The sequence below is a fragment of the Myxocyprinus asiaticus genome, chromosome 30, assembly GCF_019703515.2.
Source record: "Myxocyprinus asiaticus isolate MX2 ecotype Aquarium Trade chromosome 30, UBuf_Myxa_2, whole genome shotgun sequence".
Taxonomy (NCBI): Eukaryota; Metazoa; Chordata; class Actinopteri; order Cypriniformes; family Catostomidae; genus Myxocyprinus; species Myxocyprinus asiaticus.
Window position 1 is genome coordinate 14,190,123 of NC_059373.1, and position 18,494 is coordinate 14,208,616.

Sequence of the window (18,494 nt, forward strand, 5' to 3'; positions counted from 1 at the left end):
ATCATTGATTTTATTTTCTCCTAAAACACTAAATAGCAACAAAAACTACCACAGCACTTTCCTAAACACCTGTTTGTCACTATACACTGGAAAATTTTCCTGTTCCATGAGATCTTTGTGTGTGGTGTCTAAATAGGTTGATTTTGAGGCAATATGACCTAATTTTTTATAATTGTTTTTAAATGTTGCAAATTTATGTAGCTAATGAAAATCCCTGAAAGTAAAGCATTTCTTTTGAGACAAAATACTTATTTATCATTTTCAGTTTTGTTTAGGGTCAAACATTTTTCAATAACTGTCCAATAAGTGAAAAGATAGCATTTGGGGTAAAATGTGGCGTTAGGGCAAAAGGCTCCCTCTATTGATCAGCTATTGATTTTAGGTTATTGATTATAAGTGAAGAAACAATGTATGTTACGTTTATTGCAAAATATTCAGACATGTACAAATATATAAGTAGTTTAATGGTGAAGGGAGACTGATTCGATTACGTCACTCACAGTGCATCATAGGAGACTCCGAGCCACGTTTCGCGTGTTTCGCTGTACGCAGTTCTCTGGTGGAGCTTTCTCTGCTGTATCATGGGTAATGTTGTTGTTTACAATGAATTCCGCTATGAAACATGATTTTTAAACAATGAACTTGAGATAACACAGAAGGATGGCTTCAAAGGAAGCATATACCTTCGATGAACAACCTCGGAGCTCATGGTAGGTCTGTCTTTAAAGGTTTATAAGTTATATTTGAAAATCAATTAGTCTAAGGGATAAATGAATGGGATTTTTACTTCCAGAAACAGACTGTTGTGTTCTATTGGAGCTTGACCTCTGAACCATAATCCATCTTGCGTACATTAAAATTAATGCGCAGATAACATTAAAAATAACAGAAAGCACTTTATCTGGCATTAAAGTTTTATTTCAATACTTTTTTCTTAAATGTGCATTTTCCCTCTCAGTTTGTTTAAGATTTGCCACGAGTACTTTGATGACCCCTGTGTGTTTTAATCTGTAAAACAATGACTTGTCTGCATGTGTATAGCCACCTTTTCACTGCACATGACAAACGACCTCCGATAGACTGGAAGTCACTAATCTCCTATGGAGAGTCGCACGGGGGCTGCGTGGGGTTTCGACCATCTGCAGATGTGGAATTTTCGGATCCAATTTGAGCTTTGGATGCATTAAAAAATTTGAACTTGGGCAAATAGACCTGTATCAGAGACTATTTAGCAGTGACGGGCCACTTCTATTTAAATGAATGGGAGACTTTGTAACACCCAACCAAGCAGCTCTAGCATCCAAGATGGTCAGTGGATGTAGAAAGGAAGTCCCACCTTACAGGTAAAAGAGCCAATCACCTTTTAGATACAGACATTGCCTGTCAATCAACTCACTTACGCACATGCACATTAGCTATACGAGCGGGGAAAATTGTGGTATATGAGGTAAAGAAGCACAATTTATGATTACCAAATTTTATTGCTGATTTGTAATATGTTCTTTGATCGTAATCTTGACCAACCGTTTTTGAGATTTCAGTATCCCCCCATTCAAGTAGCCTAGATAGGAGCTGCATTGGCGTGACTGGAAATAGCCTCCTGAGAGCGTTCCAAGGATGGCTGACAGTGGACTGACTTGCTAGAAAGACTTTGGTTCTGCCTTTGACTAAAAGCCATTGCGAGCAAACTGACAGTTCATCATGACTGCCAATGGGGGTGGGGGTGTGTGTGGGGGGGGGTTGTCATACAACAGATGGACATGAACACAGCTTATGACTGTACTAGTAAGTTTTCAATAGCTCCGCCCAAAAGGAAGTTGGCCATTTTTGATTTTCTGAAAAACACAGATTCTGAACTTTTAAATACTCCTCCTAGGGGATTCAGGTGACTGGCACCAAATTTGTGCAACATCATGCCAAGACATTGAAGATGCTAAATTGTGAACAGATTTTTTATATATTGAACGGTGTTACCATGGCAAGGCTTTAAATTAATGGCGAAAAAATGGGAAACAGGAAGTGTCTCATATCTTCTGTGTGCAATGTGTGATTTAGATCAAAATTGAGATGTATGTTTAGTCTTGGGGGCTAATCACATGGATTTTGGGTCACAGTCATAGTGCCACCACCTGGCAGCAGGAAGTGTGGTTCTTACAACAGACTTTAAAATAGTCCTCTTATATTTACTCAAAATGCTTCAAAATTGTTTAGAATAATGTCAAATGCCAAATGCACGTGTCCACCTTGCATTGTTTTCCAAAAGCCACCAGGTAGAAATGGACCGTTGGTGCTTGGGCCCATCATCGCTGCTTGTTATTTTCAAGGTTTTCGGTACTTAAGGGGTACTTAATATGCATAAAAACTCTTGAAATTTTGCACACACATCAGAGTCGTAAGCCATAAGGGCTGGGCAAGGTTGTGTGTGTGTGGGGGGGGGGGGAGGTCTCTGTAACGACCCCTATAAAATGGGCATGTAATGGGGTCTCTGTAGCTCCCCCATTTTCACAGAAATGAATCCATGGTGCTTGGGCCCATCATTGCTGCTTGCAGCTATATTGTATTTTTGTAATCCAATGGTTCCACATTTCCCTGGTGACTGTTCAACTGAGGTATGCAAACTTCTGTTTGGGAATCACTGTTTTTAACTCTTAATTAGATGACGTCCTATGGGTCTGTATCTATTCACCTGTCACAGAGAAGTCAGGCTATGGTCAGAATAAACAGTATAACTACCATGCAGGGGGGGACTGGGACTAAAAAGTGGCCCTGGACTTTCTGGCCCAGATCGGCCCACCAAACTCTAAAACCACTGTAAATGTGATGAGTGCATTTTTTAGAGAAAGCAAAAATAAGCACTGTATAGCTCAGACAATAACATGTCCAAAAACTTTTTTCCCAACATACAGATGTTAGGTTCAAATGTACATGAAAGTACAAGGGAAAGTGTGTATTTTAGGTCAGATTTTTTCAAAGTTTTTAAAGATCTTAATCACCTTTCAACTTTTTTCTAGAAGTGCAAATAAACTATTGTCTTAGTCAATATGAGGTTGTGGAAACAAAAAGTATAATAATACATTATATTTGTATATAGAGCTATACAAGATCATAAAATGTTGTTTAAAACAGTTAGATGAAGAAAGTGTCACACAGAAGGACACTGATGACAATGCTTAAAATGTCATGTCAATTACTCGAATAACTATGTGTAAATGTTAATTTAAAAAAAATCTATGAAAGCAAAAAAAAAAAAAAATTTAAATATATATATATATATATATATATATATATATATATATATATATATAAAAGAATATGTACATATATAAACAAATATAAATACATGTAAAACAAAAGAAACATACCTCTTAAAATGTAGAATTTTGCGTATATTTGCAGATTAATTGCTCATATTGTCACTCTGAGTTTGTTGCGTCTTTAAATCTGCAGTGTTTTAATTCCTTCCCCAGATTATTCTTGAGAAAAAGTGAAAAGCCTTATGCTTTGACAAATGCTGTTTCTGCTATTCTTTAAACAATACAAGCCTCAAAGACTCATATTAATATTTTTTGCATTTTTATCAGGCATGAGCATTATTCATTAAGCCGCACTTCAGCTTGCTACGGTGTGAATAAATTATAAAAATGACTATATACTGCTCATAGCTATATTGTTTGCAGATTTTATATATGCTGCTGTTATTGTATTTGTTGTAACTTGCAGTTGTTTGTCATTTTGTGATTATTCAGAGCTCATTTTATACTTAATATGTTGTCTTTGGTTGTCACCATTATTGTGATTTGTATGTCAAATAATCAGGTCCATGCAGGGTTCGGAGCTAATGTGCACATAGGATGGGCAATACCACTTATTTTCTTTTCGATCCCTTACCAAGTACTTTTAGGCCAATATCACAGATATCAATACCAATACCATACCTCTGTTAAATTGAATTTTTATGAATTCTTTGGATAAAATGAATAGCTCTTATTACTTAAATTTTATATGTATATATGGGCCTAAACAGAAAATGATTAGGCTGCTTTATTTACCCTTTAAAAATTGGTTAGTGTAAGCCACATTTAAAATCTCAAAATTAACCATATATATTATTATATGGTTACTATTACTACATCCATGGTACCATATGGATGCTACAGTAATGCTGTAGTAAAACCATGGTTAATTGTATCAAAAAAAAAAAAAAATATCGATCCGCCCATCCCTAGCACACTTATGGAAATGCGTTACGATGTATAAGGCCGTGTGTCCACCAAAGCGTTTTTTCCTGAGGCTAGAGTATTTTTTTCATTTGTTTGTAATGGGAGCACTGCGTATTTAAAAAAGCCAGCAGTGTGACGAGGTGCTGAGCGTCTATTCCACGCTGAGAGCTGCATACTTGGCATTTTTTTCTGGTTGCCGAGAGTTGAAAAATGTTCAACTTTGGGTAAAACGCAGCGCTCCTCACTGTCACTTTTTACCCAGCCGTCCAATCACAGTGGAGGAGGGGCAGGACAAATACCACACCGACCAACCGTCACATCCTACTTGTACAACGACTGAACAACAATGGAGAAGTTTGCTGGTCTAAGAGTATTCATGTCTGTACCAGATGACATTCCCGGACTACCACAATATTAATATGAAAAATAATGCTTCAGCCTTCCTTTACTCCAGAGCAAGGGCCAGAGCAAGTACTCTGCCTTGTGCCAACATTTTTACATTCAGTAATTGTTGATAACACAAACTATCTGCGAAATTAGGTACTTGCAACACATTACTTCTGCGGATATTCCGTATCATAGCAACCAAAGTGTCTTAGGCACATAAGATGCTTCACAAAACATTGTATACATTGAATATTTTCAGCTTTGAGTGTGTCAATAGGAAATATATATTTTAGACTCCCAAACATTTCTTTTGCAAATAGTATAGAATAGTATAACAAGGAGCCCTGCAACAGATGGCATGGTCCCCACAGAGCCCCCTACTGAATATTGAGTCAGTCTGGGATTACAAGAATTGCTTTTCATAGTACACTGTTTAAAATCAGTTTAGCAGAAATCTTGCTTTAATGATTAGCTTTATAGAACATCATCTTTGGCTCCAGTGAACAAGCCAAAAGTAAGTGTCACAAATGATGCAAGAGTGAAAAAGATGTTTAGTTAATAGAGAAAAAAAACCTTGAGAAAAAACTCTTATCCAACTCTTGGTTTATGGTACATAGATATATGCCTTTATTACTTTGCTCTACAGTAGTGTTATACAAGTCATGTATTCACTGAATAGATTCAGTGATGCAATTTTTCAATATGTTAGTAATGTTTAAAACTGTAAGGGTAACGATTAAGAGTCTTTGGAGTCCATCCAAAATGGACTGAAGAGATGCAATGGTTGATGAAGTGTCATTTGCTGTTCGAAGTGGCACAAGCTGCAGTTGGTAGATGTTTATTCTTGGTGAAGATGATGCAGGCAGTGGTCATCAAAGTGTTCCTTGCTGGCAGGTTAGTGGTCATCGCTTTGAAGGAGTGGTGCATGAGGCTGGACCCAAAGCTGGGACTGGCAGATTCTGGTAACCTTGGGATGGGATCTTAAGGTAAAGACAGGGAAGTTAACGTTAGTGTTACGTTATGTTAAGTTAATGTTGACAGTGTTAGCACAGATTATTTTCATTTCATTTTACAGCAGAATAATAAATATGCAAAGAAGCACAAGTACAGATTGAAGAATAAATTAGGTGCAAAACACATGCACTACAAGCCTTTATTTTTATTTTGTTTACAATTTAGTATAGTACTTTTAAAAACTATAGAAAAAATTATTTTATGTACATTTATGAAAATACCACACTTGTACTCCAAAATTATTGGCCATCTCATCTGTTTGTCCTTTGAGTCAAGTTCCAGCTGTGTCACAGCAGTTGCTCAGCAGTCATTCCCCCAAAAAGAAAGAATGGTTGAATTAGTAAATTAGTAAACATTTTAATGTATAGGTCTGGAAAAACATCATCACATAAAAAATAAACAAATATGCAAAGACCTTACCAAATGTAACCAAAGAATACCCAAACAATGCAAGACAAAGAAATGGGGAAAAGGAGGGCTAAAAATGGACTAATGAACACAAACTATAAACATTTGGAAACAGTATGGCAGGGATCATGTAATGAGACAAGGCAGACTTGATTTGATGAGCAGAGTGCTACAAATAGCAATATCACATATAAGTTTTTAAATATTTCTTGATAAAGCATACATTTTTTTTGCTTATCCTAATTGTTCGAAGTCAGTTTTAAAAGTCCCTGTGCAGTTAATGTTGGAAAAATAATAAGTATTGTTAACTACTTCTTTTCCAGACACACTTCATATGCATGTTGTTAGTGACTTCTAGAGGCTGTGTGTTCTTCAAAAAAAAAAAAAAAAAAAAACAGTTTTTCAGAGTAGGATGCATCTCTTACTGTTTGGCTGGCAGTGTAATGCGAAAAGACTCTGCATTTCCATTGTGGATGGTGCCGCTGAGTCTTCTTGTCATTCCCTTGGCATAGGTGGGTGGTGACGTCATGGAGGAGTGAGGTCAGAGGACTTCTACAAACAACAGACAGCAGTGTGTCATGACTAGTTCACTTGTAAATCTCTGTAGTATGCAACATCACTCACTGTTTGGCTGGTTATATTATGCAAAAAGACTAAGCGCTGCAAAAGTATTTCCAAAGAGTTCAGTAGAACAGATGAAGGATTTTTAGTCAGCCATTTAGTTATGCTTACAACTTCTGGACCATGTGTCGTGTTTTCACAAGCATGATCAAATATTTAGTCTCTGAGGTATAGATTTGATTGTTGACTGGATGTTATAAATGTTTGAATTTTTGCGCTATAGTGGGTGTATGCGCACAAACAGTGGGTGTAGTGTAGTGTTAATGAAATGGTGCAAAGCGCAATTTGCTATTTTCGTGAAAAATAGGTAATTGTGCTAAGACCTTTGAAAACCACATCTTAACTCAGTGCAAAATTTAAAGATCATGCACAAACTCTGGAAATACAGTAAAATCACTGTTGTAGGCTCTTTATGAAACAAATATTTATGAGATTTGTGTTAAACTATCTTTAGGTCCTGGTTTATTTTTTCAATTATTATTATTATTATTATTATTATTATTATTATTATACTTACAGTTGTATTTATGATCAAATTTGTCTTAGTAACTTTCCACCTGTTATTGTAGAGTCATTTTAAGTCACTGCATAAGAGGCGGGTGAAAGAAGTTGGGGGTAAAATGTTTGGATTTGGGAAGGTCATTATATAGGATTCTTTTTAACCACTTCGTTATTTTGATTATATTTTCATTTTGTTTGAAGTGTAATTTGATTTAGAAATATTTTTGGTTTACGATTTTCATGTTTCCTTACTTGTAAACACTATATCTGTATGCAACATCACTTACTGTTTAGTTGGAAGTATAACGCCAAAAGACTCAGCGCTGCAAACTAATTTCCATTGTAGAGGACCTGCTGGGTCTTGGTATCTTTTTTTTTCTCTTTAACATTTTTATTTAAGATCACATAACAAATACAGAGAACATGAATAATCATTCATATTAATAAAGAATAAAAATACATATAATAATAATAATAATAATTATTATTATTATAATAAAAGGAGAGGGTATACCTATACACTATAGCTTATCTTTATGTTTAATAAAATGTTTAATCCAATTCAGCTTGAAAATTATTTTAGAAGAGTGAAAATCAAGCACATTTAGGCCTCTTTGTATGAATTACATAACATATTTCTATTTAAATAGTGAGGCTTGTTTTTCCATATAAAGTTGAATAAAGTAGAATCAATTTTTTTTATAAACGATTTTGGGACATCTAATACTTTCACAGGATAAACTAAGTGTGATAGCCCTTCAGTTTTGGATAACAGAACCCTACCTTTGAGCGACAAATTCCTCATGAGCCACATGTCAAATGTATTTTTTATTTTTGGGATAAGGGGTTGGAAATTGTACTCTGTCTGTCTGATTTTTACAGATATTGATTCCTAGATAAGTTACTTCCTCAACTGGAATACCTTAAAAATCTGCTGTATGAGTACTATCATCTTTGAGCTGAAAAAGGGTAAATTTTTTATATTTAGAAATAGTCCCGATGCTTTAGAGAATACATTGAGACAATCTAAAAAATTTTTAACCTGCATTTCATCCTTCAAAAATATAGCTGTATCATCAGCTAGATGACAGCATTTGATTTCTTTTTCTAAAATTGTAATGCCTTGAAAATAATTATTATATATATGTAAGGCCATTGCTTGCATGACTTAAAGAAACAGAAAGGGCACCGCAGGATCTCCCTGTTTTATACCTCGGGAAATGCTAAATCTACGAGTAGTTCCCCATGGAAGTTTAACTGAACTATTGCAGTCACTGTATAAAGTTTGTATCACCCTTTTTAAGTATTGACCAAAGCCAAAAAAATCCAATAAATCAAATAATAGATAGTGTTTTACAGTGTCGAATGCTTTATATATGTCTATGAATAGAATGTACCTGTAACTGTTATCTGTTATCTGTTATGGTCAATCAAATCTCAAATTAGTCGAATATTATTACTAATGTGTCTCCCTTGCATAAAACCAGACTGATTATCATCTATGATTGTATTTAAGCATAACTTTATTCTCTGTGCAAAAATGTGAGCCAACAGTTTTGCGTCATAATTAATTAAGGTTATGGGCCTCCAACTGTCAAGTAGCAATCGATCCTTATTGGGTTTAGGTATCGAAGTAATTAAACCTTGACATATAGTTGAGGGAAGCTTACAGGTTTCTATATCCTCTTTAAAAACCGATAATGAAAATTCAGAAATGTAATCTTTAAATACCTTATAAATTTCACCAGTAAAGCCATCATTACCTGGTGATTTATTATCTTTCAATTTACTGATTTTCTTTTTAAGTTCTTCTAGGGATATTTGTTGATCACAAACTGCTTTCTGAACTTCAATACTTCATGACACATCTTTTATAGAAGAGAGGAAATATGAGCTCTGACTTTTATTTTGTTCAGAGTATAGTTTTTTAGTAAAATTCTTCCACAAAGTTGGAGATTTGTTGGGGATCTTCAGAATTCTGTTCACTAATTTTATGTATACTATTAACACTGCCATTTCTTTTTTCTAAATTATGAAAATATTTTGTTACTTTCGCCATGTTCCATCCATTTCCGTCTAGATCGAATAAAAGCACCCCGTGACAACTTTTGATAGATTTTGTCCAACTCAGATTGTAATTCAATTAATTTATTGATATCAGTTTGAGATTGCTTGTTATTTTCATAAATAGAAATTATATCCTTGAGAATTCTATCTTGTCTCCATCTTTTTTCTTAGTTAAGTCCTTTCCCCTTTTAATTGCCATATTACGAATCTGACATTTTGTATATTCCCAATATTTGCCATATGTTTTATCTTCTTGAGCCTTCATCCAATTTTCATTTATAATTTTTATGGCTTTTTCTTCTAAGAGTTTATCACTCAAAAGTGTATTGTTTAATTTCCAATAATTTGGATTATATTTAATTGATAGTTTCCCTATATGCAACACTAAAGAAACCATATTATGATCAGAAAATATTGAGGGTTTTATTCTGGGTTCTTTATCTCAGTCTGTTAAATCATCCTATAAGCCAAAAGTCAATCCTGGATCTCTTAGATAAATCTTTGTTATTCCAAGTGAGCTGGACTTGATGCAGATTTTTTAGTCTCCATATATCACAACAATTTAAATGCATACACAGATTATTAAATTCTCCATACATGCCCTTAAAGATCTTTGAGGGTGACAGTCTTTAGTAGGGCCTACAATTCCAGTCCCCCCAAAATTTTAATTTAGCATTCAAGAAGGTATTCAAAGGCATGTATTTCTTCTTCAAAATCTTCAAAAAGGATTGTGTTTCTGTGGCTATTACTATGACCAGATACTGTATGTTACCCAAAATAAAAATATCCTCCATAAACTCAACAACTAAAATGATCCATCTTCCTGAATCATGAGCAACGTTTTTAAGGACTTTTCCATGAAAGGATCCCTTTAAGATGGCTACGCCAGCAGAAGTATTGCTCCCATAAGCCATCAATCTACCCATTGAGTTTTCGTAAAATTAAAGTCTGAAGCTAAAGCATGCGTTTCTTGTAAAAAAAAAAAATCTGCCTGGAACGTTTTACAAAATAAAAATACAGCTTTCCTCTTAATATGTTCTGGTATACCCCTCACATTAAGCGAATAAAGTGACAAAGACAAATTGAGCGATATAACAATAAGTTAACTTTAAAACTTTAAGTTTTAAAGTAGAACAAGTATACAACATTATTTTCTTCACCTTTTGAATGCTAGCTGATGGGAACAAACAGACATAAGTTTATAGATCTCTGACCTTAAGATTATATTTAAATAATTTGTATAATATAGAACAACATATCGCTATTTCTGATGATGATTTGAGGATGAAGTTACGCTTTCTAATGAAAGCTCAGAGGTGAACCGACTTACATTCCTTTTCCATCACGCTCGAATTTCTTTACCATCAATGATGGCTTTGGCTCTGACGAAGAAGGCTTTTTTCCATTGCTTGCGTGCCTCCTTAGTCTGTGGCCACAGTTTGTTACATGTCTCCTTGTCTTTTGTAGTTAGATCTTCGCCAAACTTTAGCTTCTTAGCTTTGAGAAATTCCGAGATCTTTTCACATTTCTATACCTTTTCTTTGGTCGATCTGGATGTAAATCTTATCACCGGCCGAATTTTGCCATCCTCTCTTCGCCCAATCCTATGGCTTTCGTCAATGTGGAAGTGTAGGTCTTCTCCAGTGTCTTGAATGATTGCTTTACAGATATCCACCATACACTGTTTACCGTCCTCTCCTTCCTGCTCCGGTAGACCGTACAGCCTCAGGTTCCATCTCCTGTGATAGCGTTCCATTTCATTCAACCTGTCTTCCAAGCCTGTTATTCTCTTCTGATGGTCATCACTGGCCTTCTTGACTGTTGTAATTTCTGTTTTCATGTCTTGGACTTCCTTGAAAAGGAACTCTGATGATTCCTTCAAAGCCAGTATTTTTCTTTATCAAATTTGCAAGACTGTCCGCATTTTCTTTTTTTTTTCAGCCACAAGCCTCACAATATTATCTTGCAACTTGGAGAGTGTAGGTTCTACTTTCCCTTTCTTTGTGACCGGGGTACATGGAGCTGAGTCAGGAAGAGGGGCAACCCCTGCTTCGGAATTTGCGTACATAAATAATAATAAAAAAAGCTTTAAAAATCAATCTGTTCTTGTCTTCTTGTCATGTACCATTGATTTAAGTTGTAATAAATATGACAAAATGCTGAGCAAGGTTTAAAACCTGAATGCATGGCTTGGTAAATAGAGTCCCCACCTTCCTACATGATGTTGCCATATCATTAATTAAATTGTAAATGCATTTTAAAAATCAATCTGTTGTTGATGTTTAGACATGTAACTTCGATAAAAGTCATAATAAATGTGCCGATTCTGCCAAAATTATAAGCAATGTATATAAGAGCTTGACAGAATGGCTTAATAAATCCAGTCCTCACCTTGCAAGGATCCCGAAGGCAGCCCTTGTGATGCCCGACAAAAAAAGTTTCAATAAGATTACGAAAATGCACGTTACATGAACGTAATTAAGAACACAAGGGTCAAGTAATTTGTGAATACATTAAGTAATACAAAATATCATCTCTTAGGGTAAAAAAAATTGCTGGCATTACACGTTAGCATCCTGATAACGTAGCTATTAATTTAATTACATTTGAGAAGCAAAAAAAAAAAAAAAAAAAAAAAGAGGCTTTAAAAATCAATCTGTTCTTGTCTTCTTGTCATGTACCATTGATTTAAGTTGTAATAAATGACAAAATGCTGAGCAAAGTTTAAAACCTGAACACATGACTTGGTAAAGTGTCCCAACCTTCCTGCATGACATTGCCATAGGATTAATTTAATTGTACTCATGCGTTTTAATAATCAATCTGTTGACGTTTAGTCATGCAACATCAATAAAAGTCATAATAAATGTGCCAAAATTATAAGCAATGCACAAGAGCTTGACAGAATGGCTTAATAAATCCAGTCTTCACCTTGCAAAGACCCAACCACAGGGTAGCCGTTGCCATGCCCGAGTGCAAAACACGTGCGAGACATAAACTGGAATTGGTAGAAGAACAGGAGACCAGCAAATATATAAACCAGTATTCTTTACTGCAGATGATCAGGAACATCTATAAACACATATGATTTTGCTATTCATGCTGCAGTCATTAGGTCTAACCAAGTAAGGATACATTGTATGTTCTTGGTATTCTGTAGGTACATGTGTTTAACTTACACAAAGCTCGAGATATGACACCCTTAAACAAAGCATCAGACGATAGGATGAAGGAAGAAATTATTTTGGAACTAATCCAAATAATATAACTGCATCAGCAAATGGCTTGACCACTACATAGTCATGACAAAAACAGATATATCAACATTAACACATAGGTAAATTCCTCGTCGATGAAGTTGTCCGCTGCCCCAGAGTCCAGCATGGCTGTAGTAATGATAGACCTCCCCGAAAATGTTAATATCACAGGTAATTCAACACATGAAGTAGAGCGGGTTAATGGACTACAGGAACTCACCATAGTGGGGTGATACTGAGATTGTCAGGCTGGGCAGGAAATCTGTAGGTGTCCAGCTTGACCACAATACAGACACAGGTGCTGCTTAACACAACGATCTCTCTCCTCAGAGGTAAGATGAGTGTGTCCAATGGGCATGGGTTCAGATTCACTTGGGTTATATGAAGCGGCAGGATGCGATACAAGAGTGTTGGAGGGTCATCGTGCTCGGAGGAGGTTATCAATGCGGATGGTCAACTCAATGAACTGATCCAAAGTCTTACCCTCGTCACGACAAGCCAGCTCAGACTGAATCTCTAAGTTCAATCCTCACCGAAAAAGCAGCTTCAAAGTATCCTCCACCCACACGGTTTGAGCAGCGAGAGTACGGAAGTTGAGGGTGTATTCCGCGGCAGGAGCATTACCCTGATGAAGAGAAAGCAGCTGATCTCCAGCATCTCTGCCTCCCACTGGATGTTCAAACACAGCATGAAATCGTTGGAGGAAACAACTGAAGGAAGGGAATGTTGATCGGTCAGCGTTCCACACTGCTGTAACCCAGTCTAAAGCCTTACCGGTAAGCAGAGAACAAACAAAGGAAATGCGGCTCTCATCTGTGGGGTATAATGTGGGCTGTTGATTAACAAACAGTGAACATTGGAGCAGAAATCCCTTACATTTAGCAAGTGACCCATCAAATTTCTCAGGAAAAGCAAGGCATAGGTTAGCAGTTAGTTTGCTAGATGAGACCGGGTGTGCCGCTGGGTTAGGTGAAGTAGCTGAAGGGTTTTGCATGAGTAAATGGAGGTTCTGCAAGGTTTTAACAAGCTCCTCTGTTAATGATGTCAGCCGGTCAAGCTGTTGGTGGTGTACGGCCAGTACATTTGCTTGAGCTGAGACCTCGGTGGTTAGTTGCAGAAAAGCCGCTGGATCGGTGTTTGGCGAAGTCTTCTGTAATGATGGGTCAGCGGAGTTGGGATCCATGTGCAGCTTTATTAACAGTAAATGTAGTAATACAGACAGGCAGGGGTCAATCTCCAGCAATAGTAGTATCCAAGGTAATCCAGAGAGATAGTCACAAAACAAGCTAGAGGTCAGGGCAGGCGGCTGACAAACACAGGTAAACAAAGCAGTAACATTAGGCAGGCAGCAAAGGGTCAAAACAGGGTAAACAGTCCATGATCATACACAAGGCAGTAAATATAGATAACGCTCAGAAATGTCAGCCAGGGCAAAACAAGACTTTGCAATGACAGAGAGTGAGAGTGAGACTTAAATAGATGAGTAGAGCAACAGGTGAGGAATGTAATCAGTGTCAGGTACGGGGATTATGGGAAATGGTGTCCGGAGAGTTAGAGTCAATACTCAGGTGATGGAGCCCTCTGGTGGTGAGCGGGAGGAACTACAGAGGCGGGATTCGTGACACCATCCCTCTTTTGGCCCATTTTGCTTTGAAATGTTGACCTTTACATTATGAAATATTAAATAAATGTACCTTTAGATTGCTGTCCAGAATGCTTCTTAGCATAATACAAATAGTAAATTTTTATGTAGTCCATGTTTAGATTATTTTTCTAAATTTACTGTCATTCGAGTTTTATTTATTACTGCTATTGTGGAAGAAAATCTGTGTATGTGTATAGAGTAGAGTGTACCTATAAAGAATGTGTTGAGAAAAAAGATAAGGTGGACTGAGCACAGGACAGCAAGAGAGATGGGAGGGGGTTAGCATAGAAGTTATCATTTTTTCTTGAAGTTTAACAAATATGAAACTAACAATCTCCTCTAAACTTTTCCATTGCTTTGCCTTACAACTACTTTCCAATAAGAAGTTTGCTCTGGCTGTTGCACTGGCCAATTATATTCTGCCACAAGAATTATTCTGGTGTTAGAAAGGTATAAAATGTCATGTACCCTTTGCTTTGTTGAGACTTCTGTTGTGAACTCTCCCGGCCTGACTTCAAGCATCAGTCTTGAAAAATTCTTTCACACTGTCCAATAGCCATTGCATTAATTTTTGGTTTTGTAAAGACTTAAATATTTTTGAGACTTTGGCTACAGAAACACTAGATGTTAAATTTCATACCCTACCAGCACAAGGAAAATGCCAATACATGTTACATTACATAATAGTTACATCAACGAAGTGCTGTATCTAATCTATTTTGTGTTATTAACATGTACATATGTTTGTATGATAGGAATGTTATCTGAAAAGTGTCAAAGGGTCTGAGAAAGGTTACTTGATAATGGCATTTATTTGCTCTACTTTTACAAAACACATTGAAAGTGAGATGTGTTTTCATCCGATTGTTCATCCTACTACAACTAAGTGGTGCTGATAATCATAATTGCATCATTACTGATGTGGATAGAGATGTCAAATTTTTGGGCAGGTCGTTTTAATTGGGAATATGATATTCAAGATTACTGAGCTTTATGTCTTAATATACTTTAATATATTGTTGATTAATATATATTAATCAACATTCTTCTGCAGGTCTATATCTACAGTATATTCAGCTTCTTAAAATTACTTTGTTTACTAAAACAGTGAATGTAAATGTTTTATGGTGTCTGAATTACCATAATTACAAGATTGTGAAAAGTAAAAGCCATTCACTTCTTTTAAGAACTTGTAATTAAAGGTTTAAATTCGGAATTCTATGAAAACTTCAAATTGACTTTCATGACGTGATGTACAGTTGAAGTCAGAAATTTACATACACCTTAGCCAATACATTTAAACTCAGTTTTTCACAATTCCTGACATTTAATCATAGATAACTTCCCTGTCTTAGGTCAGTTAGGATCACTACTTTATTTTAAGAATGTGAAATATCAGAATAATAGTAGAGAGAATTATATATTTCAGCTTTTATTTCTTTCATCACATTCCCAGTGGGTCAGAAGTTTACATACACTTTGTTAGTATTTGGTAGCATTGCCTTTAAATTGTTTCACTTGGGTCAAACATTTTGGGGAGCCTTCCACAAGCTTCTCACAATAAGTTGCTGGAATTTTGGCTCATTCATCCAGACAGAACTGGTGTAACTGAGTCAGGTTTGTAAGCCTCCTTGCTCGCACAAGCTTTATCAGTTCTGCCCACACATTTTCTATCAGACTGAGGTTAGGGCTTTGTGATGACCAGGGGCGGACTGGCCATCGGGAGAACCAGCCACGAAACAGGGCCGAATGGGCCACGATAAGCTGAAATTGGCCGCCGTGTTATGCAGAATGGGCCACAAAACGGCACCGCGATATGCCGAAGGGGGCAGCGATATGCAGAAAAGGACAGCGACAACCTCCCCCACCCCACAACAACTTTTGGGCAAGTTTCTATGTAAAAACCCAGGCCGATTTCTCTTCTCAGTCCACCCCTGGTGATGACCAGTCCAATATCTTGACTTTGTTGTCCTTAAGCCATTTTGCCACAACTTTAGAGGTATGCTTTGGGTAATTGTCCATTTGGAAGACCCTTTTGCGACCAAGCTTTAACTTCCTGGCCGATGTCTTGGGATGTTGCTTCAATATATACACATGATTTTCCTTCCTTATGATACCATCTATTTTGTGAAGTGCACCAGTCCCTCCTGCAGCAAAGCACCTCCACAACATTATGCTGCCACCCCCATGCGTCACGGTTTGGATGATGTTCATCGGCTTGCAAACCTCACCCTTTTTCCTCCAAACATAACGATGGTCATTATTGCCAAACAGTTCAATTTTTGTTTCATTAGACCAGAGGACATTTCTCCAAAATGTAAGATCACTGTCCCCATGTGCAGTTGCAAACTGTAGTCTGGCTTTTTATGGTGGTTTTGGAGCAGTGGCTTCTTCCTTGCTGAGCAGCCTTTCAGGTTATGTCGATATTGGACTCGTTTTACTGTGAATATAGATACTTGTCTAGCTGTTGCCTCCAGCATCTTCACAAGGTCCGTTGCTGTTGTTCTGGGATTGATTTGCACTTTTTGCACCAAAATACGTTCATCTCTAGGAGACAGAATGTGTCTCCTACCTGAGCAGTATGATGGCTGCATGGTCCCATGGTGTTTATACTTGCGTACTATTGTTTGTACAGATGAACGTGGTACCTTCAGTCATTTGGAAATTGCTCCCAAGGATAAACCAGACTTGTGGAGGACCACACATTTTTTTCTGAGGTCTTGGCTGATTTCTTTTGATTTTCCCATGATGTCAAGCAAAGAGGCACTGAGGTTGAAGGTAGGCCTTAAAATACACCCACAGGTACACCTCCAATTCAGTACACTTCCTACCAGAAGCTTATTGGCTAAGTGTCTAAAGGCTTGACATAATTTCTGAAAATTTCCAATCTGCTTAAAGGCACAGTTAACTTAGTTTATGTAAACTTCTGACCCACAGGAATTGTGAAATATTCAGTTAAAAGTGAAACAATCTGTCTGTAAACAATTGTTGGAAAAATTACTCATGTCATCCACAAAGTAGATGTCCTAAACGACTTGCCAACTATAGTTTGCTAATATTAAATTTGTGGTGTGGTTAAAAAAATGAGTTTTAATGACTTAAACCTAAGTGTATGTAAACTTCTGACTTCAACTGTAACAACACTATGGCAGCAGTATCACAGTTAACATATTTCTGCTTCATATGTCATTATATTATTCCATTATTTTCAGGAGTTATCCTTAAACATTTTGTGACAAAATACCTCTGTATATCTCCTGAAAACAGTAGAATAATAAAATGACAGATGAAGCAGAAATATGTGTCTAATATGAATTAATGAATGTAGTGACAGAATATGACTGTAGCAATACAATTACGACACTTACATATTAGACTTGTCACACCCCAGAATGTTCCAGAGATTACCCTCATTTTAAAGAAAGGCTGGTGGGAGGCTAGAGGATTGATTGTTCATGCAACTAATCCATAGAAATGGCTCTGTGGAATGATAGCAGTAGGAAACTACAATTAATGACATGTGACAATTTGAAATGTGTTGCAAAAAACTGATCAAATATAAAACTCTATTTTTTGAATAAGAGAGCTATAAATGTTAATTTATTAAAATCATTATGAATTCAAGAAGACAGTTTTAAAGCATTCTGACCCTATAACTGAAATGAAGTATTATCAAAACAATTAAACTTGATAACGTGATATACTAATGACATAAAGAAAACAACATTAAAGGTGCAGTATGTATGATTCAGAAACCCTTGTTATTAATGTCACCTGTGGCCGTTAAGTGAAATGCAGCCAGCTACCTGTAGCTCGAGCGAGCGAGCATCCAAAACATTGACATAACGTACAAAGAGACTGAACGTGATTCACTGGCATCATGCTGACAGATGAGGTAGCATAATTAAAATTACACAGTTATGATTGTTTTACTACAAACTTTGAGACTAAACTAAAACTACTTATCAGCTAACATAGCATACTGATACACACATAGAGCTACATACTACCGAACTATACAAGACAGTTTACTGTTGCACTGTTATGTTGCACTATTGTATGTTTTGTATGTCATATGTTGTACTACGATCAAGAAACCAGTGTATTTATCCTGTATACCTGACTTTTAGTATAAAGAGAAGATCGTTGAAATTATTTGAAAGTTACGAAGCAAGGTAGCTTGCAATTCATCAGCGTTTGCATGCAAGATCAAGTTTGCTAAAATTACACAGATCAACCCTTATGGCACTATATTTCACATGCTTTGCAGTTATGTAAGTTTACCTGTCCAATAAGACCACCAATTCAGGGTAGGTTTTGATCCCCAAAACCTCCAGGAATCAAATGCCCTGCCGATGTTTACTCTAGTTTTCG

The 18,494-nt window shown here is 36.4% G+C and overlaps 1 long non-coding RNA gene across 1 annotated transcript; it reads right to left on the reverse strand.

Moving 5' to 3' along the window:
• Window positions 1–5,227: 5,227 nt before the first annotated feature.
• Window positions 5,228–17,599, reverse strand: LOC127421165 (uncharacterized). Its single transcript, XR_007893943.1, has 3 exons — window positions 17,489–17,599; window positions 5,829–6,581; window positions 5,228–5,587 (listed from the first exon to the last, which is right to left on the reverse strand). It is a non-coding gene; the product is annotated as an uncharacterized LOC127421165 (long non-coding RNA).
• Between the last annotated feature and the right edge of the window lie 895 nt (window positions 17,600–18,494).